Source organism: Mus musculus, chromosome 4, assembly GCF_000001635.26.
Source record: "Mus musculus strain C57BL/6J chromosome 4, GRCm38.p6 C57BL/6J".
Classification (NCBI taxonomy): Eukaryota; Metazoa; Chordata; class Mammalia; order Rodentia; family Muridae; genus Mus; species Mus musculus.
The window spans coordinates 56,693,664-56,719,951 of NC_000070.6; the positions used below are offsets into that span (position 1 = coordinate 56,693,664).

At 45.1% G+C, this 26,288-nt stretch overlaps 1 long non-coding RNA gene across 6 annotated transcripts in view; it reads right to left on the minus strand.

Moving 5' to 3' along the window:
- Positions 1-20,762, minus strand: part of Gm34687 — a 91,471-nt gene extending 70,709 nt beyond the window's left edge. For 3 of the 6 annotated variants that reach the window (XR_881299.1, XR_881296.1, XR_881298.1), the window contains exons 1-5: positions 20,557-20,762; positions 19,047-19,125; positions 17,449-17,595; positions 15,597-15,681; positions 8,550-8,710 (exon numbers count right to left, since the gene is read on the minus strand). This is a non-coding gene — a long non-coding RNA (predicted gene, 34687). Of the gene's footprint in view, positions 1-8,549; positions 8,711-15,596; positions 15,682-15,791; positions 15,819-17,448; positions 17,596-18,596; positions 18,679-19,046; positions 19,126-20,556 lie in introns of those variants that run through there. The other 3 variants (XR_390590.2, XR_881300.1, XR_881301.1) reach the window with 3 other exon arrangements.
- Between the last annotated feature and the right edge of the window lie 5,526 nt (positions 20,763-26,288).

The window sequence follows — 26,288 nt, forward strand, 5'->3', positions numbered from 1 at the left end:
AATGAAGAGTCTTGCCACACACAAGACATTTGAGGAAATCTTCATCCACACTGAGTCGAACCTGAATTGTCACTTTCTATACTAAACCATTCCGACATTAAATAAGCTGGAATAACTCAGAAAGCATAGAATGTGTAAATGAGAGGAAGAGAGTTGAATGTCACCGTGGACTTTATGAATGCAAGGGACTTTAAAGATCGATGAGCAAAACCAGTGTGCTCCTGGCGTCCAAGCACTGAGGCAGCAGAAGCAGGAATACTAACCCAAGATCAAGATCAACCCTAGCTGCAAGGCGAATTCCAAGCCATCTGACCTTGTGTCATAACAAGCATCGCTTAGAAGACTGCCTCAGCCTATGCACCATGCAGGGAATGCATAAGCAACTGCTCATAAGCAGGAGAGTTCAACCTGTGTGAATTTGTGTTCTTATCACCTCAACCCCAACACTTGCCAAAAATTAAAGTCATATAAACAGAGAAAAAATCATTCAGGAGAGGAGGAGGAGGAAGAGAAAGAGAGAGAGAGAGAGAGAGAGAGAGAGAGAGAGAGAGAGAGAGAGAGGGAGAGAGAGAGAGAGAGAATACTATAACAGGTTTAAGAATTCCTAGCACTTGGGAGGCAGAGGAGGCAAACCTCTGTGAGTTTCAAGAACAGCACAGTCTGTCTACACATTGAGTTGCAGGATCGTCAACTACATAGAAAGACCCTGTCTCAAAACAGAAAAAAAACTCCTATAACAACATACTAAATTTTACATTTTTACCTCCGACATTCAACTGTTCCCCAAGCTTCAAACAGAAGGGATGACAGACCCACTTCTTGTTGCCTTATGCAGAAAAACAGGTTACTATTTTTCAAGTAAGAAAAGAATTCTTCTGGTAGTCACTTCTAGAAGGAATTTTTCACTTAGCAGTTAATGTGCAAGACATTGAAAAATATCGCCCATAGCATCCTCCATTTTGACTTATTAAAAGAATACAGGTTTCCTTCCATGGCTATTTCTCACACTGCTCACAAATTAAAATCAAGACAATATGCAGCCTTGTGGTACACATTGACCAATGAAATTTCCCTTCATGCTATGCTGTGTGGGGGAGCACAGGCTAGCTTCCTGGGATATGGAAGACCGCACAAAGTAAACAGTTGCCTATCTGATGCCCCACAGATCAGCCAACATGGCAAGCACCAGATCTGTGAGGGTGGCCACCATAGATCAGTCAGGCTACCCAGCTGCCTGCACAACTGCCAGTCAACCACGCACTCATGAACAATAATCGTCAATCATTACTTTTCACGACATTAAATTTTTGACTTAACTTATGCACCAAATCTAACTGAAACAGAAACCATGTGAGAGCAAACAGAAGTGAGGAAGAGACTGGCCACAGAAATGCTAACATGAGAAAGATTTGAAGTTGCATCTTTTTCTCAATTACCTAAGCTTCTGGCTTCTGTAGCAAGAATCCAATATGGCTCCTCATGATGCCCACTTCCATTATTCACAACACTCACATCCTTCTCCTTGGGTGTCAGCTAGACTTAGTATTTTGCTTCTAATGAATAGTATTTGGCAAAGCTAAGGAAGTCTGGTCAATGGTGAGGTTACCATTTACTGGGACTTCTATCTTGTGGGTTCTCTCCCCCTCTCCCCCTACCCTCCCCCTACCCTCCCCCTCCTCCTCTCCCCCTACCCTCCCCCTACCCTCCCCCTCCTCCCTTCCCCCTCCCCCTCCCTCCCTCTCCCCCTCCTCCCTCCCCCTCCCTCCCCATCCCCATCCCTCCCCCTCCCACTCCCCCCTCTCCCTCTCCCTCCCCCTCCCCCCTCTCCCTCTCCCTCTCCCTCTCCCTCTCCAGTTCTAATGTGTGTGCTTCAGTGAAGCCAGTGACTTATTAGAAAGGTTCACACAGTGAGGAACTGAGAAGGACCTCCAGTCAATAGCCATTAAGAAAGAGAGGGTCTCAGTTCAATAGCCTAAAAAGGACAACCCCTCCCCTGCCAACAACTGTGGACAGAACTGTAGAAGCAGAACTTTCTCCAGTCTAGACTCAAAATTACACGACCACCCTAGCTAAACAATTGGTTGCAGCCTCTTGATAGATTCTCTCGTTCTGTAGCTGAGGATGTAAGGCAAGACTGGTTTGTATGTCTGACCCACACACATCGCAGCAGACAGAATGGGTGCTACTTGAAGCTATCAAACTGTGAAATCATTTGTTTACACAACAATAAATATCATAATTATCCAAGCATTTGCAGGCATCAAAATCATATAAGTAGTGTTTGGATTTTAATCATAATTCAATTTTAAAATAGTCTTTTTTAATTTACTAAGAGCCAAGCATGGTGGCTTACATCTATATCCTCAGCACTCAGGAGGGAGAGGCAGAAGGATTGCTGAGAGCTCAAAGATCTCCTAAGCTATATAGTGACTTCCAAAACAGACTGGGTGACAATGTGAAACCCCGTCTCAAAAAATAAGAATGAATTAGTTAAGTAATTACATAAATAAAGAATCCTAGTTAATTAGAAAAACTCCACTCTGCTTTCCCAAAATAAGCATGCTGTCACTGTCCATTGTGAATTTCTACATATGTCTGAGCAATTATATATTCCATAATGCCCTTCCCTCCACATGGCCATAGCTGCTCTCTCTCTCTCTCTCTCTCTCTCTCTCTCTCTCTCTCTCTCTCTCTCTCTCTCTCTCTCTCCCTTCTCTCCTTTCCCCTGCCTTTCTACAATAAAGCTCTAAAACCATTTAAAAATAAAAGTTCTATTTTGTTCATAGTTTCAGAGGTTCTGTTCCATGGCCCCCAGAGAAAGCCAGACACCATGGAAGAAAGCACACGGTGGGGGCCAGGAGAGAAGGGGAATCCAGGGACTAAATGTACCTTCAGTGTCATGCACCAGTGATCTGTCCCCTTCAGCTGCCCTGCCCCCATGACACCCTCATCCGCGGGTTCGTTCACCCGTAGGTTAACACCCTCATGACCTAGTGCCTTCTCAGTAATGCCACCAACAGGGGACCAAGCCTTCAGTGCATGAGGTCTTAGGAACTGTTGAATTCAACAATAACATTCGGTATCAAACTTGATGCCATGTTCACGGGTGTGCTCTTCCAGCAGAGCTGTGCCTTACAGATCTTCCCTGGGCAAACATAGACAAATTGTATTATCTTCATCAGCTTCAGAGAATTATGTGAAATGAATGAGCCACTCATTAATCATTCCCCATTAATCATTGCTGCCGTTTCTAGATTATAAACAGTGCTTCAATGAATGTTCTTAGACACTCGTGTGTACAAATAAAGGCTAAGCTTAAGTTAATAAATACAAGATGGCTTCCAAAAAGGCCCCACCCCTAGTCAATTTCACCAAAGAAATTGTGAAACAGAATAGAAGGCCTTGTCATTCTCACCAATCTAATGGATGAAAATGTCTTTTCTTGCAATGGTTTTTATTATACTCTAAAACTAAAAGCCTGTTTCTTAGTCTAGCAAGATGGTTCAGTGGGTAGCATTTGCTGCCAAGCCTGGTGACCAAAGTATGATTCTCAGAACTTAAATAAAGAAGAAAACTGTCATCGTAAGGTTGTCCCCTGATCGCCACATGCATCCCATGGTATATACACATATGGGCACACATGTGGACGTGGGCACACACATACACTAAATGTATAAAAGTGAATGTCTTGTTTTGTACACAAGTGAATTGTTTAATGGATAAAATGAAGGCAAGACCTAGGCACAGTCATGCACACCTTTAATCCCAGCACTCGGGAGGCAGAGGCAGGCAGATTTCTGAGTTCGAGGCCAGCCTGGTCGACAGAGTGAGTTCCAGGACAGCCAGGGCTATACAGAGAAACCCTGTCTCGAAAAACCAAAAAAAAAAAAAAAAGGCTCAGAAGCAAAATTAATTGTAGACAATGGAATAGAAAATAGGGCTTTTCAGCCTAAGACCCAAAAACAGTCAAGGGAAAATACAATTAGCCTGATGATGAACAATCTGCCTGGACAGACTGGAAGGAGAGCACTGCTGACCTGGGGAAGATACTCAGTTAACTTAAATGTTCACAACTGTGACCCTAGAGAGGACCTGTATTAGTTTCTAGAGAATTCAATAATCTACGTTATGGATCAGTTTCCTTAAAAAAACTATATGATCAAAAAAATTTAAGAAATTATGTGATCAGGGACTAGAGAGATGGCTCTGTGGTTATAAGGACTAGCTGTTCTTCTAGAAGACCCAGGTTCCATTCCCAGAACTCTATGGCATCTCACAACCATTCCAGTTTCAGGGATCTGATACTCTCTTCTGTATTCTATAGGATCCAGGCATACATGTGATGTACATACATAATACATACATACATACACACACACACACACACACACACACACATACATACATACATACAGGGCAAAATATCCACATATTGGAAAGGAAGGAAGGAAGGAAAGGAAAGGAAAGGAAAGGAAAGGAAAGGAAAGGAAAGGAAAGGAAAGGAAAGGAAAGGAAAGGAAAGGAAAGGAAAGGAAAGGAGAGAAAAGAAATTATCATCAAATAAAACCAGCAATAACAACTTTCATTTTGGTTACCTACAAAGAAAATGAAAAATAATCTTTCCAATACAGTTTTATAGGTAGGGAAACTGCATCTGGACAAGATGAAATAATTTTACTCATGAGTTGGTAGAGCAGACTCTTGAGCTCAAGAGTGACTAATGCCACTCTTTCTAGCAAACCCTGCTACCTCAAAACAAACAAAAACCTGGACTACACTAGTTTCTAATATTTAACTTCCTGGATTTGAAGGAAGGGGTGGAATCAAACGATCTGTTGAGTTTCTCCCAACTCTGACATTCCTGAATCTCCTTCTCCTCTGGAATATGAGAAAGAGAGAAGGGAAGGAGGGAGAGAGAGGGAGAGAGAGAGAGAGAGAGAGAGAGAGAGAGAGAGAGAGAGAGAGAGAGAGAGAGAGAGAGAGAGAGAGAGAGAATATGATGTGGGGACTGCTTTTGAACAGCATATGTGATGTTCAGAGAGACAATTCCAGAAAGACGCTTCTTGCTCCTAAGAGAGCAAAATGTCCTAAGTTTTGTGCATGGAAGCCAGAACAAGGCCAGGAAGAGACTCTGGGAGATTGTTCCAGAAAGCATCGAGTTTCAGTTGTCAGCAGGAAGAAATAAGGTTGAGGGTCAAGCTTACATAAGTGGAGAAGAAAGTAAAGCTGATCGGGCTCTTGAGAGCCTGACCAGAGCCTGTTTGTTCCAGATTAGCTCTGATAAAGCCAACTTTCCAGTTACCACCATCTATTTGTAGCTGCTTCCTCGAGTGAAGACGAAATCTCTACTTAACACATGTCAGAAACTGGAACAGATGAGACACACACACCATCAAGGAAATGAAAGAAGGGATTGTTATCCTTAGATGTTATCATTTATTTCTGACTATACAAATATCATACAATCACTATAGAAATTTTGGAATGGAAAATAATTACTTAAAATTACCTCTAATCCTATTACATCATCATGTCGCTGTGTTTCCTGCTGGCTATTCTCCTATGTTCAAGTCCTTAAAACAAAATGGGGATTCTGTTAGATATGCAGTTTTGTCTTATTGTTTAAATATTACCATATCATAAAATATGTCCTCAAGCTATACCATAGATTTTTTTAGATTTATTTATTATGTATACAGCAGTCTGCCTATAAGTATGCCTGCAGGCCAGAAGAAGGCATCAGATCTCATTATAGATAGTGATGAACCATCATGTGGTTGCTGACACTCGAATTCGGGACTTCTGGAAGAGCACACAGGGCTCTTACCCTCTGAGCCATCTCTCCAGCCCCATAGGTTCTTCAAAAGCAATATCTTTTAATGTCTGCGTGATAGTCTGCACTTAACATATATCATAGTTTACTGCTCATGACTTCATGTTGGGCCAGGGCTTCCTGACAACATGGAAGCCTAGATTCTGAGATAAAGACTCGCAAGAAAGAGAATGATACATTCTCTTCGTAAGCACCCTCATGATGCTCAAGTTCCTGTAAATAAACAAACACTCTGGTGGATACATAAATTAACTCCCTAATTAGAAGTAGTTAGTCTCTTTCCGCCCTGGCTGCCTGAAGCAAAAAAATAAAAAAATAAAAATAAGAAGAGACCATCAGTCAAGCAAGCAGCTGCACGCCCTTTATGTCAGATCCAGCCATCCCAAACACTCCATGGCCACCTTCAGAACCTATGTGAAGCTCTTAGTCATTGCCTTAGGTCTCAAAGATGCAGCCTCAGGCGGTGCTTTCTGGAACGCTTTGTCGTGGACTTAAACTTTCACAAGCCCTAGTGAACTCTAGAGAGCCCTGCAATCATGCCCACCTAGTGAACTCTAGAGAGCCCTGCAATCATGCCCACCTAGTAAACTCTAGAGAGTCCTGCAATCATGCCCACCTAGTGAACTCTAGAGAGTCCTGCAATCATGCCCACCTAGTTCAGACAGGGAGTACCTCCCCTGGTGGCCTAGTGAGGGGATTGCTGGGATTGTTAGTAAAGAGGCAAGCAATGACTGATGCAAAACACAAACCTGGATGGCTGTGATTGGTGCTAAGAGGTAAGGTTGTGATAGACCGGAAACAGATAGCTGAGGTTGATCCCATGTCCCTGTAAGCTATGTAAGCCGGCCGCTCAGGCTCAGCGGGCCCCTGGCTGCATCCTTAAGTTTTGCAACATTGGGCCATGTAAAGGGCTTCTCTCGGGTAATCTTGACAGCTTTTAGTAATGAGGGCTGTGCTAACTACATGAAGAGACAGAAGAAACAACAGAGTGACAGTGACAGTGGCAGTCCCAGTTGTGAAAGCAGCAGGGCAGCTGGTTGCCTGACAGATGAAGTGGCGGCTGCACAGTTCAAAAGCCACCAGGGCAGAGGAAAGACCGAAGAGGGTCCCAAGAGCTGAGGCTGAAGGACGATGTCTATAAGGAGCCTGAGGGGTAGGGGTGGGACTTACAGGCCACGGTCATCACAGGAGCTCCAGAGAGATGTCATCTCTTAGAGACAAAGGTCTCTACCCCTGGCTGAGAATTGTAATGCTTCCTAAAAAGCTGCCTACCCCAAGCTGTGACACTGGCTATGACCAAGGTCTGAGGAGTCCCCATACTTAACACATGGCTTAACTGGTATTGCAGCTTAGGACTAAGGAATCCAGTCTTTCTAAGCCCACAGAAGAGCTGTAACAATCACGGGTCTAAAGGACCCAATACCCAGGACTGCATGAGGACTGCAGCAGAGAGAGCACACTTGCTCACACTTACTGCCCCACTAGTGCTGCCAGGACCAAGGGAAGTGAGAGGCCTGGACTTGAACTCTAACTGCTGAATATACAAGCACACCAAGAAGAAGAACATACACACACACACATACACACACATACACACATACACATACACACACACACACATGTGTATGTATTTATATGTGTATATGTGTGTACATATGTGTGTGTATATATACATATATGCACATATATGTGTATATATATACATATATATACACACACACACATATATGGTGCAATTGAAGAAGACACTAATGTCTACCTCTGACCTCCACATGCACATAAACGCGAGCAGACACACATAAAACACACGAAGAGAGGGTGGAGGGGGAGAGGAAGACGAGGTATATGTATGTTTTACAAAAGAACTGAAACCTGAAGAATCGTAAGAAAACTATTATATTATTATTTACTATCAATATTACATCAGTGTCACATTATAACCCAGGGGTTTTATGGTCCCTAAATCTGCCTCAAGCTATACAATCAGGTTTTTAAAAAAGATTTGTTTGTTTGTTTGTTTAATGTATGTGAGTACACCATTGCTCTCTTCAGACACACCAGAAGAGGGCATTAGATCCCATTACAGATGGTTGTGAGCCACCATGTGGTTACTGGGAATTGAACTCACGACCTCTGGAAGAGCAGTCAGTGCTCTTAACCATTGAGCCATCTCTGCAGCTTCCACAGTGAGATGTTTTGGGGTTTTGGGGGGTTTCTTTTTTTTCTTTTGTGGAGAGCGGGAGTGGAGAAATTGTAAGGGCAGAAGGCAGATATGAAGGGACAGGGAGATTAGTGGAACTGGAGTACACGATATAAAATTCACAAAGAATGGATTAAAAAAAAGTTGAAAAAAAAGAAGAGAAAAGAATATGCCCTACAGGCTTGCTAATCTAATAGGGGCCTATTCTCAATGGAGACTCCCTCCTCTCCAGTGATGCCAGCTTTTGTCTGATTGATACAAAACGAGCTGGCACAATTAGCCATAGTCCTTTCCCAATATAAAAAATGAAAAACAAAAACAAAAAGCCAAAAATAAAGAAATAAAAAATAAATAAAAACCCACAACATATTCTCTGGGCAATGACAGCACAAACAGCCCCTACTCCACACTGCACCTGTACTCTCCTGTGGGTGACAAAGTTTCACCCACGGGCATGTGATTTCTCTAAAGGAAATTTGAGGACATTATTTTGGGGTAATCTTATTTTGAACAAACCTCTTCATCCAAAAGCGCAGTGGAAGGTTTTTCTTCCTTTTAACCCGACTTTTTTTCCTTTCAGTTTCGAGAGGTTCAGACCTCATGGCTTGGGTTTCATTCCACACTCAGTGTCTGGAGGGTCGGAAGAGGTCACGGCTCAGAAAGTTATCCCTTGGCTCCTAAAATGAAACAATGATTCCAGCAGCAGGGCGTTCAGGCTGCCGTGGCCGGAAGGGCATCTCCATACGAGGATGGGAAGAGCTCTTGCTGGGCTGTGGGTGGAGAGGGCTGAATCCAGAGAGGCAGACCTTTTTCATCCTCGGGGCTCTTTGTCCACACTTCCCTCCCCCACATCCCCCATTTGCTGGGCTGCCCTTTGAGGCCGAGTCATATAGACAGGCTCAAAGTTCACTCCAGGACATGAACAAGAGAAGACAACAAAACTCGCATTCTTCTCACCAAAATCTTCTCCCAGACTCTGGGATATGGCCTGACACACAGTAGGCAGCAAATAAAATTGAAAAGATGCTATTTTTTTTTAAGTGGGAGGAGAAGAAGAGGGAGACAAAATAGAGGGAGGGGGAGAAGACAGTAAGGAGGAGGGGAAAGGAGAGAGAAAAAAGATTCAGGAGTAATTTTCGTGAGTTAATTTTGTTGGGGGGATGGATTGCGGCAACAGGACCTTGCTGACCAGGACCAGGCTGACCTCAATTCGCTATGTGGTCCAAGTTGGCCCTGAGGTCATTAAGTAATCTGAAGTAATATAAAATAAATTCGTGTGTGTGTGTGTGTGTGTGTGTATATATATATATATATAATCTCTGTTAAAATGACCAAAAAGTAAAATAATTTTTAAAAAATAAATAATTATAATAAAATACTGCATGGCAGAGCCCAGATGCACAAGTGCAAACCTCAGCAAAAGACAATTGCAGGTCCCAGAGCTGCCTTGCCACCCACAGTCGGGCAGAGTGAGCAGGAACCAGGCTGTCGCTCATGCCCAAAGGGATGGGTAGCTCTGTATGCAGAGACTCTATGCCACCCATGCTAAGACAAGAGAAAATGTCCCGTGGAAAGACCCACTGTGATAGGAGCAGTGGTGTCTGAGGAAATGTGCCACCAGGACAAAGATCTCACCCCGTGCACTTCCATAAGCCACTAAGGGGTTTGGGGCACAGGAGCAATACGGAGACACCTGTGTTTTTCAGAGGATGCTCACTTGCTGCTCAGAGATGAGTGACTGGAGCCCAGAGAAAACCCCCTGGCTGTCACTCAACAAGGCTCTGACCCTTGCTAAACATGGAGTTTGGACTCGTTGCCAAGGATTTGGATTCTCTGAGTTCCACGGAAGCTTTCTCAGCTAAGTGAGCTCAGCCCTGGAGCCCTGGAGCTAGAGTACCCAGCAAGCAGCAGTCACCAAAGCTGCCCCAAACCAGTAGCTTCCAGATTCAGTGTCTCACACCAAAGAAGAATAGGGAAGCCTGGACAACGGGTAAAAAAGAAAATGTAGGCTTATTACGGGAAAATAAGACGACTTCTGGTGGTGGGAGGGGCTCCAGGAAGGCTGGGCTGTGTTGCTCTGCCCAATAAGATCTATTATGGATCTTATGGCTGGGATTGGATGGAGACTGAAATTAGTCACTTAGGGTACATCACGGGCAGATCCAGTGAGGAGTCCATATGCCCAGTGCACGCTCCTTTGACCCAACCAGAGACGTGATCATGTGTTGTGTGTTCAATGAGAAAGCTGGTGGCATGCCATGCATGACCCTTTCTTACTGTACAGATGTCTGACTAGCCCATGATCCACCACAGGCCCTGCCCTGCCCTTCCTAGCTAATGACTCCTGCCTCACTAAGGACTCTGGAATGATTGGATACTGTCTCTCTAGAGCTTTTGCTTATGGAGAGGGGGAAGCTAGAGGGTTGGGGGAGGGTCATCATGCTCCAGTAGGAGTTGTGGCTACACAGTAGGTTAGGGGACATCCCACTGAGGGGAAAGTGTTCATGACTGAGCACAGAGGCTAGACAACAAACCAAGGTGATTGATAAGCCCTGCTCTTACCCCATCCCCTCCCATAGGTCTGGATTTTGTGTGCAACCTCCAGGGCCTGGACTTGTCCTAAAGCAGGTATCCAGGAACAATTATTTAGCAATTATTTCCTTCTGTGTCCTGGTTAGTTTTATGTCAACTTGACATAAGTTAGAGTCATCTGAAAGGAGGGAACCTCAATTGAGAACTTGCCTCCATAGGAATGGGCTGTAGGCAAGTCTGTAGGGCTTTTCCTTAACTAGTGGTTGATATGAGAGGACCAGCCCATTATGGTGGGGCCATCCCTGGGCTGGTGGTCCTGAGTTCTACTAAAAAGCAAGCTGAGCATGCCATGAGGAGCAGGCCAGTAAGCTGCACCCTCCACAGCCTCTGCCTCGGTTCTCACCTCCAGGCTCCTGACTTCTTTCCATGATGAACTGTGGTATGGAACTCTAAAGTAAGATCAAACCCTTTCTTCTCCAAGTTGATTTTGCTCATGGTATTTTGTCACAGTAATAGAAACCTAAGACATTTTGTTAATGGTCCCTTTGATAAGGGGGTATAGACCTGAAAGGGAGAAACACTGAGACTTCGACAGAAGTGATAAATATCCACTGTGGGTCCCCAGCAGAGGGACTTGAGGTCCAGGAGCCATCTTCCTCCAGCCCTCAATGGCTTCTACGAAAGGCACACACACCATGCTCAGCAGAAGATGGCTTTTCTGTCTGAAAAACCTAAGCAAGAAACCCAAGATGAAGCCAGATACGGTAGCACATCTTGATAATCCCAGACAGAAACAGGAAGGTCAGGAGTTCAAGGTCACCCTCAGCTATGTAATAAGTTTGAGGCCAGCCATTGCTACATGACATCCTACACTAAAACAAACAAACCAAGCAAATGAAAGAGAGAAAGAGGAAGGGAAGAGAGGGGGGGAGGGAGGGAGGGAGGGAGGGAGGGAGGGAGGGAGGGAGGGAGGGAGGGAGGGAGGGAGGGAGACCTAGGATGCCAGAGGATCACCAAAAAGAAGTTCTGGTGCAAGCCAAACTCAGAAAACTGCATACCTGAATGGCTCGCATACAGTAAGTCTCCCCAGCCCCTCTACACTCACCCCTGCCCCTCTCCTCCACCTCCCTTTCCATACCCTGCTTTTTACTGAACTCAGGGTGATGGAGTGACAAGGACGTAGTCCTGCCCAGGAAGATGCACATCCCACATCCCAAACCCCACCTTCCAAGCTTGGTAACTACCCTTTTTTCCTGGGCCTTAGCTTTCCCCATTTCCTGCCCCTGTCATGAAGAAGTAGGGATGAGCCTTATAGAAGCTAGAACAGCATTAACATCCAGAAACCCTCTGCCTACCTCACAAATTTTTAATGTTTTTAATATCTGAAAGTTTTGAGCACTTATACAATGTGTATTTATCATCGTCCCTACCACTACCTCCCTGCAACTCTTCCCTAGTGCCCCATCTCATCTCCTTCTCAGCTCCATCTCCTCTTCATATATCTTCATTTATATTTGTTATTAATCATCCCCAGAGTGCTAACTTGTGCTGCCCATATGCACATAAGTGCAGCCATCCACTAAGACATGTGTGAAACAACCATGCCATGTCCAGAAGTCAGCAAGTCACAGCCCTCCTTGTCCATCCGCTGACTCTTGCATGCTTTCTTCCCTTCTTCCATGAAGTTCCCTGAGCCTATGCTAGAGAGAGGGCAGTCCTCCATATCACCTGTCCCCAGGTGAAAACTCAGAGTCACTTATACTCAGCACAAAGTTCTTGTATTTGATTTGAAGTCAAAGATGCAGAAACAGCAGTTGTCCTGGTACACAGTGTGGGTGTTTAAGGCCTATTGTAGAGACCGTGGAAGTTTCCAGAAGAAAAATTCTGGTGCTATGGGACCGCTCCTTCAGTTTGCCACTGGAGCTTCATGGAAAGTGGTAAGACCAGTGTCACTTCAACTTGATTCCCAGGACTTTAAGTGTCTGTCCTGTTTCCAGTGCCAGGGACTCAGCTGTGTAAAGGGACCCTGATTTCCAAAGGCCACTCCACAGAGGAAGGTGAGAAACCCCTCAGAGAGGGAAACAGCTGGACATTGTTTGCCCTCAGAGGCCTTGGCAGCAGAGCAGGGCAGACCCTGGGTTTAGGGGAGTGGAGCACTCCTGTGACAGCTGGACTCACAAAGGGACATTGTTCACTCTCTGAAGCTACACCTGTCCCCTCAAGGAGAGATGACAACTAAGTCAGAGAGCCCCTGCAGGGGGCCAAGGAAAAAGCTGGCAGCTGGAGAAAAGGAATCCTAGAGCTCCTACAGGGCCCACCCTCAGCCAGCCAGGCAAAGGCTAAAGCTGTAGGGAAAGCCCAGCTTTTACCCTTGACGGCATCCCTCTCCAAGCCAGGGGCTTTGATTCTTTCTCTTATTTCAACCCCCTTCGCTCCATGCTGTGCTTTGGGCTGCTTTTGTTTAAATTTTTTTTCTTTGTAGGCATTTATTTTGTACACTTCCAAGTCCCCTTAAATATCTTTTTTGTAACCCAGTATGCCTACCATGTTGACTTTTAAAATCATAAACCTTGATGTGTTCAGTTTGCATCCACTTGAGTAGCTGATGGAGCTATCGCTCACAAAGGAGTTGGATGATAGGTAAGGATGCTGTAGATGGTAGGTCTGTTCCCTTTCTGCTGAGACTAGCTCATCTGAGTGTGCAGGAGGGTTAGACAGCCACAGAGACTAAAGAAACTCTAGAGCCCAGGCTTCCAACACTGCTCATGTTCCCTCTACCTCTCTTCTAACCCCTCTCTCTCTGTTTCTCTCTTGTCTCTCTGTCTCTGTCTCTTTCTGTACCTGTTCTCTATGTGTATTTCTCTGTTTGTGTGTGTGTCTCTCTCTCCTCTCTTCTTTCCCCATACTCAGGCATGAGTGTGTGCATGCATGCAAACATGCACACACACACGCACATGTACACACAATCAATCAATGTAAAAACAGTTTTATGTCCCTTTTCCCTTGCTCTTCTTCTCCCTCTTTCTTCTACAGCCTAGATCCCAAATGCTGTATCCACATCTCACAGGGGTAAAACCCACCCCGTCCCCAACACCCCAGCAGCAACATGTTCCCAGGAACCCAGGCCAGCTATCCCTGCCTTCTCCCTTCCTTTCAGAAAACATCAACCTCCTATCACAGGAAATCAGGCCTGAGTCTGAGGGACGCAAACCCCGGAGAGAGCTTAGGGCAGAAGGATGGCTCAAGGAAGCCAACCTAGAACACAGACCTGTAAAAGGAGCCAAGGTGACAACTGGTAAAAAGTCAGGAGCTGACCCAAGCTCCCAGGCAAAGCTCTGGGGAGAGGAGATGAACACAAACTCATCGAAGCATCAGCCAGAGCATCACTAGCTGCCCTTGCACCGAAGCCAACCTGGCTGACAGAGATCCTGGAGGAAGCAGGCAGCCATGTAAGGGAAAGCTACCGTGAGTATTGATTGCAAAGCCCAGAATGTGCAAGGTCAGGCTTACAGACTCTGAGACCCAGCTCTCAGGGACTTGCCAACCACTGTGGAATCCTCTTCCACTTTGAATCTCAGTTTCCCCACTTACTGTGTGAAGAGCTAGAAACTCTCAGAGTGCCTGGAATGGCAACAGTCTCTGGGGCCGTACGAGCTTCTGTCGGCCAATTGACAAATTCCTGGAAAGCTTGGGAGACAGAACACTGGTAAAGTTCTGTCAATACCAACCCTGACACCTGAGTTCTATTTCTGTGATCCACAGTGAAAGGAGAGGACCGGCTTAAAAATAAAAAATATTTTAAGTTTTTTTTAAGGTAAAAAGGCCAATGCCAGTCCACAGGCTCTGGGTCAGTTTTAGCTTCAATGCTGTAATCTACAAGCAGCTGACGTGAATCTTGCCTATAAGGTGGAAACCCTATAAAGCTGTGTGGCCATGCATGTCCACTCACCTCTGGCTGCTAGATGATGCAAATACTGGAATAATAACAGCCTAGACACGGATGCTATGGAAACGAGCAAACAAGCAACCCGCACGATTTTTTCCTGGATAGCCAGGTGTTATGCAATACTACTGTCCCAAGGGAGATAATGATAAGAAAAGAATGCTTCCAACACCCCCAGGAATTGCAGGCAGGAAAGCCTGTGGAATCTGAGGAAAAGAAAGCCTGTGGACCCCAGTCCTCTGTGACTGGGGCTTTTGGGTGATCACCCTCAGGTCTCAGGTTTGCTTTTCTGCGCTATTTTTTCTCTTCTGTCGCTTTGAACATGCTATTTCTGTCTTCACTGTCATCCCTGGTAAGACCAGAGCAACGGAGGTCTGTTCCGAAACAACCCAGAGACGTGCTACATAAAGCTGGCATGGCTGAGAGAGGGTGTCCGTGGGAGGCAGGCCTTTGTGGAACCATGACCTCCCCGCTGTGCTGCTGTGAACTTGGGGCTCCTCTCAAAATAGAAGATTGAGCGTGCAGGTCTAGACAAAGCAGCAATTTTGGTTTTATGGAAAGCTGATACCCAGCAGGAGGCGAACAACCCTGAGAAAGTTTGTTTTTAGCAATTTGGGTTCAATTAGGTAGGAAAAGTGGCTGAGAAGGAACAAAGAAAGGAACAGAGCCAGGAGTGGTCTAAGTGGCATTCTGGAGTGAGAGCCTCCTGCCAATGCCCAGACTGAACACACTGGCAGCCTAGTCCCCTGGAGAGCTCACAAGCCACCTTCACTCTCTTCTAAGAGGCCAGTTCTGTGTCCTAGATGTGCTCCACCCTGGGGGAACCCACCCTATGCCTGCAGGCTCCCTCTTGGAGTTTGAAGCTGTTTCTACCCACTTTCCAGAAAAGCTTACGGAAAGCAGAGAGCAGCTCCACTTCCCCCAACACCATATTGCCTTTTCCAAAGAGCACTAAATGCTGGTAGCTGAGAATGAGAATTGAGATGGTTAGAGGCAGCCGGGTGGATGAACTCTAGAGGAAATAAGCAGAGACCAGCAAAGAGACATACAGCACACTGCAAGGCGTGATGGCTACTGTTTATACTTACAGGCATTTGTGCCCACGTATGGAAGAAACTCAAGCAAAATCTGTGAGAAGTGCCAGGGCGTTGGTCTCACTCAGTCAAGGGCTTCCTGTACAAGCATAAGGACTTAAGTTTAATTCTCCAGCACCCAGTGCATGCCCATAATCCCAGCCAGCCCTGGGAAGGAAGGGAAGAGGCAGGGGGTTCCCTGGAGCTCACAGGTTAGCCAGTCTAGCTGAAGATAAAGTGCTTCACGTGGTGAGTTCAGATCCCTAGAACCCATGTAGAAGCCAGATAGGTGTGACGACTGGCCTGTAACCCCAGCAGCACCTGGGAGGCAGAGACAGGGGTTTCCTAGGGCAGGGTAGCTAGCAAGCTGGCTGAAACAGCAAGCTCTAGGAGCAGCAACAGACCCAGCTCTCAGCAAAGAAGATAAAGTGTAATGGAAGAAGACATCTAACATCAATCTCGGCCCCCCCATGCCTCCACACACAAGCGTGTACACACACACACACACACACACACACACACATATACACACACATAAGCATATACTCACACATAAGCACACACACACATAAACATATATATATACACACATATATATATGTATATATACATATATGTATATATGTGTGTGTGTATGTTTATGTGTGTGTATATATACACACACAAGCATATATACACACACATAAGCATACACACACATAAGCATACACACATATGAACAGACACACACACACAAAAATCTATACTTTTAAAAAATATGCATTAAGGCTTTAAAAAATCAAGTTTTAAAAAAAAAAAAAAAACATGGTATGATGAAAAATGTGTTTAGAAGTTGCTCCAGTGAGAGTAAGGAGAGAGAGGGTTGGTGCTGGGTGGGATGGTCCCAACATGTGGATTGGCCTCCTTCCCCCAGAGCCATAAGGGTCTTTGTTCCAGTCAAAAATGTTCCCCCACATTTTATAAGGTGTAATTATAGACTGACAGGCAGTCATATCAACATTACAGAGGGACTGTGGTGTAGCGACCCTATGGTCATTCTCTAGCACCGAAAGAAGGAAAAATGCATAGCACCAGAAATAAAGAATCTTTTATGCAGTTACCCCTAATGCTGTCATCTTTACGTGGCTCGAAAAACTGACGTTGCTGCCCACCTTATTCAGCAACCTGCTATGACCTCACTGGCATGGGTGTGCATTCAGTCCCATGCCCTTTTAGCAAAAAAAGCAAACTACGTCTTCCGTGGGCAAGAAATGTGTTAGCTAGTTTCCCATTACTGTAGCAGCTATGTGATACAAATAAACTTAAAAGAGAAAAGGTTCAGAAGCCATTGGCTCGGGTTTGGAGTTTTCTGTCCATGCCCATTTGGTCCCATGTATTGGTGCTCAGGGCGGCATGGAACATCAGGGTGGCATGGAACATCATGGCGGCATGGAACATCATGGCAGGATGTTGCAGAGCAGGCCCATTCACTTCATAGTGACTACAAAACAGAAAAACCAAGGTTCCCCAAAATCCCCATCAATTCATGACTGGAACACTTGCCTGACCAGCTTTTGAGGATTTTAAGAAATTGAAAAAGCACTGAACACAATTCTGGGAGAGGTGAGGGCTCCTAGTTCAAGGCCCTGCCCTGCACGGTGAAGCACATGCAGGCTGTGGAGCTCCCTAGAGAGAAATCCAGCTGAGTGTTGGCTGGGAGTCAGGCCTCTGGGGCACACATGATTGTGACAGGAACAGATGACAAGTGTCTGTATGAACAGTGTCTAAAAGTCTCCTGGGAGAAAACGAGTCCTTGGGGAAGAGGCTGCCTGAGAGGCCTCCTGAAGAAACTGTAGCAAACACCAGGGACCTGATCTTTCCTCTATACCTCTGGTCCCAGAGGGTTCGTGATGGCAGCCATGACTGCAGGAGAAGTCATAGCCCTGCTCAGGCAAGTACAGAGCAGAGCAGCCTCCTGGCCGAGCCAATTACACTGTTCATTTGAGGCTGCACTGTCCACTGGAGGTAGTGACGTCTGTAAAATAAACATTTTCGTTGAAGTATAAATACATATCAAAGCCTACGTGCAACATGCGTACCACTTGATAAATGCTGACAAAGTTATCAACCAAGATATAAAACACACTTAAAAGCCTAAAACAGTGGCTCACAACTTTCCTATATAGTTCCTCGTGCTATGGTGATCCCCAATCATAAAATCATTTTTGTTGCTACTTCATAACTGTTCTTTAGCTACCGTTATGAACCGTTTTGGAGACAGAGGTTGCCAAAGGGGTTGTGACCCACAGGTTGAGAACCTCTGCCCTAGAGCCACTTCTGTGCCCTTGAGGAGGTGATGTCCGAGCTGAAACTTGAATGTGAAACTAAGAGCTTCTTGAACGCCTGGATTTGGAGTGTTTCAGCCAAAGACAAAAATAACTGAGGAGGCTAAGGGAAGACTAAGTATCTAGAGGAGAGAAAGGAAGACTGGCTCACACCAGTTACTGACTCAGCACTGCAAGATTTGAGGTCTGTGCGTGACACAATCCCAACTCAGAACATTGGGCCTGGGTCTGGAAGGAAAGCATCACCATGCTCATAACTGCTATCCAGGCTGAGGAGATGGCTCTGTGAGTAAGTGCCTGCTGTACAAACGGGAGGGCCTTAGTATCTACATAGAAGTTAGGCATGGCAGCACACATCTGTAGCCCCAGAAATGGGAACTAGGAGGCAGAGACCAGTGGACCCTTGGGACTACCTGGCCAACTAGTCCAGCTGAAATATAAATCGTCTCAAATAAATAAGTAAATAAATAAATTAAATTAAATTAAATAAAGATGACAAGCTCTTACAATGACCCACTGCTGACAAACCAGCTTTCATGGTAAGTATATCACTCACCCTTCAACCAAGAGGCTTCTTTTTGCAAGAGACAATTACAGAAAACCACTGTCTTAGTTAACTTTCTACTGTTGTGAAGAGACACTACACCGAGGCAACTTATAAAAGAAAACATCTAACTAGGGCCTTGCTTACAGTGCCAAGGGTGAATCCATGACCTAATATTACGGTGGGAAGCATGGCAGCAGGCAGGCAGGCATGGCTCTGGAACAATAGCTGAGAGCTTACATCCTGATCTGCAGGTTGGAGGCAAAGAGAGAGAGTGGGCCTAGTGTGGGCTTTTGAATCCTCAAAGTTCACATCCAGTGGACACACCTCCTCCAACAAGATCCCACTTTCTAATCCTTCCCAAAACTGCTTCACCATCTGGGGACCAAGCATTCAAATATATATATATATACTGGGGTCTTGGTAGAATTTGTCTCTGACCCTACAAATTAGACTCTCTCCAATGCTGCCCTCCAAAGACATCTGAACTTCAAATAGCAGTGGCCATAACTAGTATTAACTGGTCCCCAGTAAAATCACAAAAAATTGCTTCTTTCCTGATTAAAAAAAAACATTATTTTATTTATTCATTCTTACCTATTTCCACAGTAGATCTGCTTCCCTGAAATGTTTCCAAATGAACTAAGTAAGATTAAATGTGCGCTTTTAAATTTCCCTGTGGAAAAACAGAGAAATATTTGAAAAATTCCCAAGTTTCCAGTTTCTTAAAAACAAGAAGCTGCTGGCAAAATACACACACACATACATACATACATACATACATACATACATACATACATACATACATAAAATAGCAAAATACAAAGACATACATTTAAGTTTAAGTGGGCAATGGTTTCTCTCTCACCCCACCCTCAGGTCTATGCAGTGCCTCTCTAAATGGGCCCATCAAGTCACTAATAACCCTGCACTAAGTGCTGAGGGTCATCTCTGAATCTTGGATGCTCTGCCTAATGTGCTAAGAAGAACGCTGCTCCCAAAAGACATGGGTTATTAAATAAAAACTCCAGTATCGGGCATGGGTTACCTCTCTACAAATTACTAGTGAGGGAGGCCCCAGAGACATGAAAAACAGCCCAGACTATTGCACTTGCTCTAGCTTTCCCACCATAACTAGATGGTGAGACAGCATTGCTAAAATCACTGGGACACAGAGAAATCAACCTTGAATTGAACAAGAATCTCACTCCCTGCCGCCTAGCTTATATAATGCTGGCATGTGCTTCACACGCTGCTGGAGAAGAAAAGCATCAGTGGGTGTCTTAGTCAGGGTTTCTATTCCTGCACAAACATCATGACCAAGAAGCAAGTTGGGGAGAAAAGGGTTTATTCAGCTTACAATTCCCACATTGCTGTTATGTATAACTCTGAGTGTGCCATGGTGGAGGTGTTGTCTATAGCAAGCTCTCACTATCCGTGGTTCAAGGAACTTCATATAATATGGAGATTAAGGCATATGAGAGTCAGAGAGGGGGGATATCTGTATAACTCTGAGTTTGGGATATAACATGGCTCTTGCACACAGCTCACAGCTGCTGTGGTTACCAGAGATCTAGCCAATTAAAATTTTAGTATGAATGTGGGAGGAACCCCAAGACTACACCCTCATTAGAGGAGCTATTGGCAGTTGATGGCAGCTGAAGTAAGGAGAGTCACACTCTCCTTTGGAGGCTTGGCTTCCCCGGTGATGGCCACACACCCATGCACCTATGAGCAGTACTAATTAGACTCAAGGAGTTATGAATAACACACCAAAAAAGGACATGACATTAGGAAAGAGATGGGTCGGAGGGCACAAAGAGAAGTTGGGGGTACAGACTGATTTAGTCTATACATAATCAATGTACAGTGTATAAACATATGAAATTTCAATGAATAAAAGATATTTTTTATTTTTATTCATTCCTTTCTCATACAATACATCCAGACCACAACCACTCCTCCTCCACTTCTCCCAGTTTCCTCTCCCCACTCCCCTCTCCCCTAGATCCACTCCTCCATTTTTTCTACTTTGGAACAGAGCAGGTCTCCCAGTGTTATCAATGGAACACAACAATAACAAGCTGCAATAAGACTAGGCACAAACCCTCATATCAAGGCAGGACGGGGTGTCTCCTTAGCACAGTAGGCAGCATATCAGTTTCATAATCTGAAAAGATATTTATTAAGTGTGGACATAGCCCATTTAACACATCAGTCTTGCTTGAGCTAAATATGGCTATGTGGCTGTGTTCTTGGCAAGTAGATATGTTATCAAGAGAAAAGAGTGGATGGTGTCAAAAGAATCAAAACTAGACACCAACAAACCAGGTAACCCAATTTTAAAATGGGGTACAGAGCTAAACAGAGAATTCTCAACAGAGGAATCTGGAATGGTAGAATGGCTGAGAAATACTTAAAGAATTGTTTAATGTCCTTAGTCATCAGGGAAATGCAAATCAAAAAGACAGAGGTTCCATCTTACACCCATCAGAATGACTAAGATCAAAAATTCAAGTAATACCACATACTGGTGAGGATGTGGAACAAAGGGAACACTCTATTGCTGGTGGGAGTGCAAACTTCTACAACCACTTTAGACATTAATCTAAAAGTTTCTCAGAAAATTGGGAATAGTTCTACCTCAAGACCAAGCTATACCACTCACTCTTGGGCATATACTCAAAAGATGCCCCACTATACCACAGGGACACTTGCTCATCATAGCAGCTTTATTCATAGTAGCCAGAAACTGGAAACAACCTAGATGTCCCCAAACTGAAGAATGGATAAAGAAAATACATGTACACAATGGAATACTATTCCGCTATTAAAAACAAAGACATCGTGAAATTTGCAGGCAAATGGATGGAACTTGAGAATATCATCCTGAAGCTATCCAGACACAGAAAGACACATATGGTATTTACTCAAATATAACTGAACATTAGTCATAAAGTGCAGGACAGCTGTGTTATAATTCACAGACCCAAAGAAACTGGGTAATAAAGAGGGCCCAAGGGAGGATATGTGCATCTCACTCAGAAGGAGAAACCAGTCATCAGAGCTGGATGGGTGGGAGAGGCCGGTAAGGGAGGATACAAGGATGTGGATCAGGTATGGGGGAGGGGTGGAAGCAGGCTAGGAATGAGAATGGAAATCAGTGGGGGGCATCTTTGGGACCAGCTGGAGACCTGGGATGGGGAAGTCTTTGGGGATGACTCCAGATAAAATTCCTATCAGCAGGGGATATAGAGATTGCAGGACTTTCAGTGGAAGGAGGGGGACATCAACCCACCCACAAAACCCTCAAACCAAAATTTGTCCTGTCTATAAGATGTGCAAGAACAAAGATGGAGCAGAGACTGAGGGAACAACCAACCTACCAATGACAAGGCATATACGATAACCTTGGTATCCCCTCCTCATCTTTTCCCATGTTGTTAAACCCATGATGCAAAAAGCAAAGATGCTGAATGTTGAGCAGGGTGTGGACCTGTCTTGATTCACAGGAAAAGAAACAGTAAACCACTGATATATACAGGAATTTCACTGTCGCCGAAACCAGACCTTGCTTAGCACACATGTGATTAGTGTGTTGGCCTAGAACTCACTACCACTGACAAGGGACTTGAACTCTTGATCCTCTTGCTGAGTCAACCAGGTGCTAGTATTACAGGAGTGCACCACTATGCCTGGCTAAAAGTGGGCATTTCTTTCAGGTCATTAACATGGCATCAATCATGCCCATCTGTGATGTCAGAGCTCTGCCCTCCATCTCCATCCTTGTTGGACCAGGAAAGAGGAAGCAGGGCAAGAAGGCTCTTAGGAAGCTCCACCCCAGTTCTTTGCGCTTAGCAAGTATCCTATCCTCTTCATCATCCTGATTTATGGGATGAACTTGACCAAGTGCTCTTCAAGGGAATGAAGAAAAATAAATCATTGAGAAAGGGCTGAAATATCTCTATTTGTAGCTCTGTCTTCTTTCCCCCAAATTATGAGAATGTCCTCATAAGAAAAATATACATCAAGGGCAGCCTCCCCCCAGGATGGGATTCAAGAATCTATCAAGGACCAATGGGGCTTCAAGTGTGTAGTACAGAACAAGGGCCCCAAGCCAGCTTTCCATCACCAGTTTCAAGTCTGGTACAAAAGCATCGAAGTGGCATCCCCTGACTGCGAGCAGACACTCCATGGGCTTTTCTTTCTTTGTCCCCTGAAAGGGTTTGTACTTGTGTTGATAACAGGTAGTGACCTGGTGTCTCTGAGCGGTAAGATGACTCTGGGCTTGTTGGTCACCGCACCTGTGAAGGTGGTATGAGGTTGTCTATTCTCCAGTAAGAAGCTTGTCTTGCCCTCCCTCCAAGAATGGAGTGGGTAGACAGAAGGAAAAACAAACAAAGGGGAACTTCTGTTTGCAGCCAGGAACAATTGATGCAGGAGAGAGGAAACTTAAACGGGGAAGAAGAAACAGAATGCCAACCAATCCGGAGAAGCCAGGGGTGTTACAGCTATAAGTTCCCTGCAGGTTTTTGGGGTGCCTTGCCAAGAGACTCTGAAGCCTTCATTCTTATTGCAAGAATGCTGGGGAGCCTGGCCCCTAGCTTGATCCAGAGGGGACTCTGGCTGAGAGCTAGTCTGATGAAAATGTGCTCTGGATATACATGTGCAAATGAGGCATAGAACAAGGACCAGTCAGAAGAAAGCTATCAAACGCTGCAGGGAATGCAAAACCCTGCCCAAAACTGAGTGAGTTCTTCTGGCGACTCGGTTCTTCTTCCAGCCAAGTGGTAGGGAAGACATCAGAAGGGGGTCATAAGAGTGCTCCGGAATATGAACCAGATTCCAGTTGTCACATTGACCTTGGTGCCTGGACCAAGTTCCTGGAGCTGTCCTGCTGCCAGCATGGCCAGATCATTCATCCTTGAAGCCAGCAGCCATTCTTGACTGTCATTGCAAGCTGTTCTCAGCTCCAACTACACCAAGAGCTTTTAGCATCAGTTTTGTACTTCATTCCCATCTAAGACTGATGAACGTCCCCCAGACCTGCTCCTTCCACCTAGACAGGCTAAAATCCTTATTGCTGCCCTTGCATCTTTTCCTCTTGTATCCTCCATTCAAACCATCAGCCAACCCCTGCTTTTAAGTCTCACCACAGGAGTGGCTCTGCTGGATTGATACTTCATCTATGGATAGCTCTCCTACTCCATCCTGGTCCCTTATATTATTCTCAATATCACACCCTAAATGACACTTGAAAGTCATGGCATATCTGTTCCAAACCTTTCAGGGCTTCATTTTTAACTGAGATAAAATGCCAGCATCCTTAGAATGTCTGATGACTGAGCCCCCATCTCTTTTCAACTGCGTTGCCTACCCAACCCCACTCCATGCTTGCCCTGATCTGGTCCCTCTAAACCCCTTGCTTTCCCTTCGGCATGCTAATCACTTCCTCAACTCTTCACATTTGCTGAAATTCTCTTCCCTGCTTAGGTTTATGTTCAATTATCACCTTGTCAGAGAAGCATCCCTTTGGTTTCCAAAATAAACAGCAACTCCAGATCTCAGGAGATGGCTCAGTCAGTAAGAGGCTCGCAGCGCAATCATGAGTATCTGAGTTCAGTCTCTCAGGACTCAACATTTAAATAAAATGCCAGGCATGGCAATGGCTGCCTATAAATACATTGCTGAGGGGGCCAATCACAGAAGGATCTCTGAGACTTGCTGACCAGCTGGTCTAGCCAATCGGTGAGCTTCACACTGAGTGGAGACCGAGTGGAAGAAGTATCCAACAGTGATGCTCTCTTGCACAGGCATGTATACACATGTATATGTGCACAGAGGTGCATACACACATAGCAACTCCAGTTTCCTCTTCTTCTTCATCCCCCCTCCCGCCCCCCGCCCAAATTGCTCCATCTTCCTGCCTTCACAGAAGTTATGTTCATGGCAACCACATTCACCTGGAGGATCAGCTATTTATTAACTTTTTGTGTCTGCCTTTCACCACCAGCATGTGGATCTCTAAGGACTTTGCCTTGGCCACTGTTGCACTGAGTATTTCAGAAGTGAATAGAAAATAATTTATGTCACAATACTTACAAGGGCTCCTAAGTACCAATTAGTCTATACGAAGGGAAGTCTTCCACAACCCTTTATAGAATCTAGAGACAGACTCTGAAGAGGAGAAGATCCAGCCCCCTGCCTCACCCTGACTCCTTTCAGACCTACCTTCTTCTCCGTCTTTGATCTGGGTCTTTCTTCCACCACTTAGAGCAGTGGTTTTCAACATGTGGGTCTTGACTCCTTGCCAGGGGTGAGGGGTCACCTCTCAGATAGCCTACGTATCAGATACTTAGGTTACAATTTATACCTGTAGCAAAATGACAGGTATAAAGTAGCAACACAAATAATTTTATGGTTGGGGACCATCACAGCATGAAGAACTGTGTCTGAGGAACTGCATTAAAGGATAATAGCATTAGGAAGATTGAGAACCACTGCCCTGTTGTCTTTCAGAAGGACAGATGGAGGTAGAGCGCTATGACAACCACAGTCATATATCAGGACTCAAGTCTGACATACACAGGCACTAGGGCTAGATCCAGGGCTCCCGGGACCTCTGTTGTGACTGTAACTGCCAGACGAGAATGTCTGTCTCTGTTAATTTGACTTAAGCCCATTTAATTACTAACTTGGTGGTTTCTGCTCTCTGCTTAGCTACCCGTCAAGTATGTGGCACTTTTGATAATTTAAGGGTTGGAATTTAGTCTATTTTTGCCATTGAAAATTCAGCCTGGAGCCAGAGTTTCCCTTCTATTTGGGAAGACGAAACAGACGGGACATCAAAGGCAGTCATGCTGTAATTTCATCTTTTCTGATATGTTCAAAGCAGGCCTTTACACACTGGCTGCTTGTGCCACTGGCGGTCTTACTGCACTGTAAATATGAAGTCTGGTTCATTCATATGAATTGCTTCTGTCTTTTTCTGTCCAGCTTTGTCTAAAATATCACCCAGCAGTGTTTTGTGACCCTACTGGGAGACAACTTGGAGAGTTCCCAGAGAATGTGAAGAGTGGGGGTAGAAACCTGGGCTTCTTGCAGCGTCTGAGATCAATCACTAAACACTAGTCTGTGCTGATTTTAGCTGCACTTAGAGATTCTACAACATGCATTCACTCAGACCAGCGCTTACACAGTACCCCACAAATGTGTGTGATAATTCATAGATATACGAACGTCATCAGGGAATATTCATTCTAATGGGCAAACTGAGAGGGGAAGATACCACCTCGGTCCACAAAACCACTAGGAGCAGAGAGTGAAGAACGTGAACCAGGAGTGTGGGGACAAGCAAGCGCGGGTCAACTGAAAAGAAGGCGGAGAATTACTAGGGCATAGGGGGTAGTGAATATTCAAAGGCCCCAGGCTTTACGGCTTTAAGGCTTTAAGGAACAGGAAAATGAGAGCCCACTGTAGGGTTTGAATAGGAGAGCGGCTGAGGACGGTGTGAAGCCAGGAGCTTCAAGGGCAGATGAGAGGGTGCACAGGGAGAGAGTGAGGCATGACCTAAGCCAGCTATTCTGGGATCAGCTAAGGTCACTTGATGACATAAGCATGATAAAAATGACAGCATGAAGGCTAGCGATATGGCTCCGTGCTAGAGAGCTCGGCTAACAGGAAGAAATCCCCAGGCTTGATTTAGCATGAAAGGAAAATAGGCAAATGAAATAATAGTTTTACTAAGCACCAGTTAACTATTTCTCTAGAGTGAGTACTTGCGACCTGAGTCTGTTATATGCAGAGACTTGGGGGCAGCACTTGCCAAAGACAATTTGT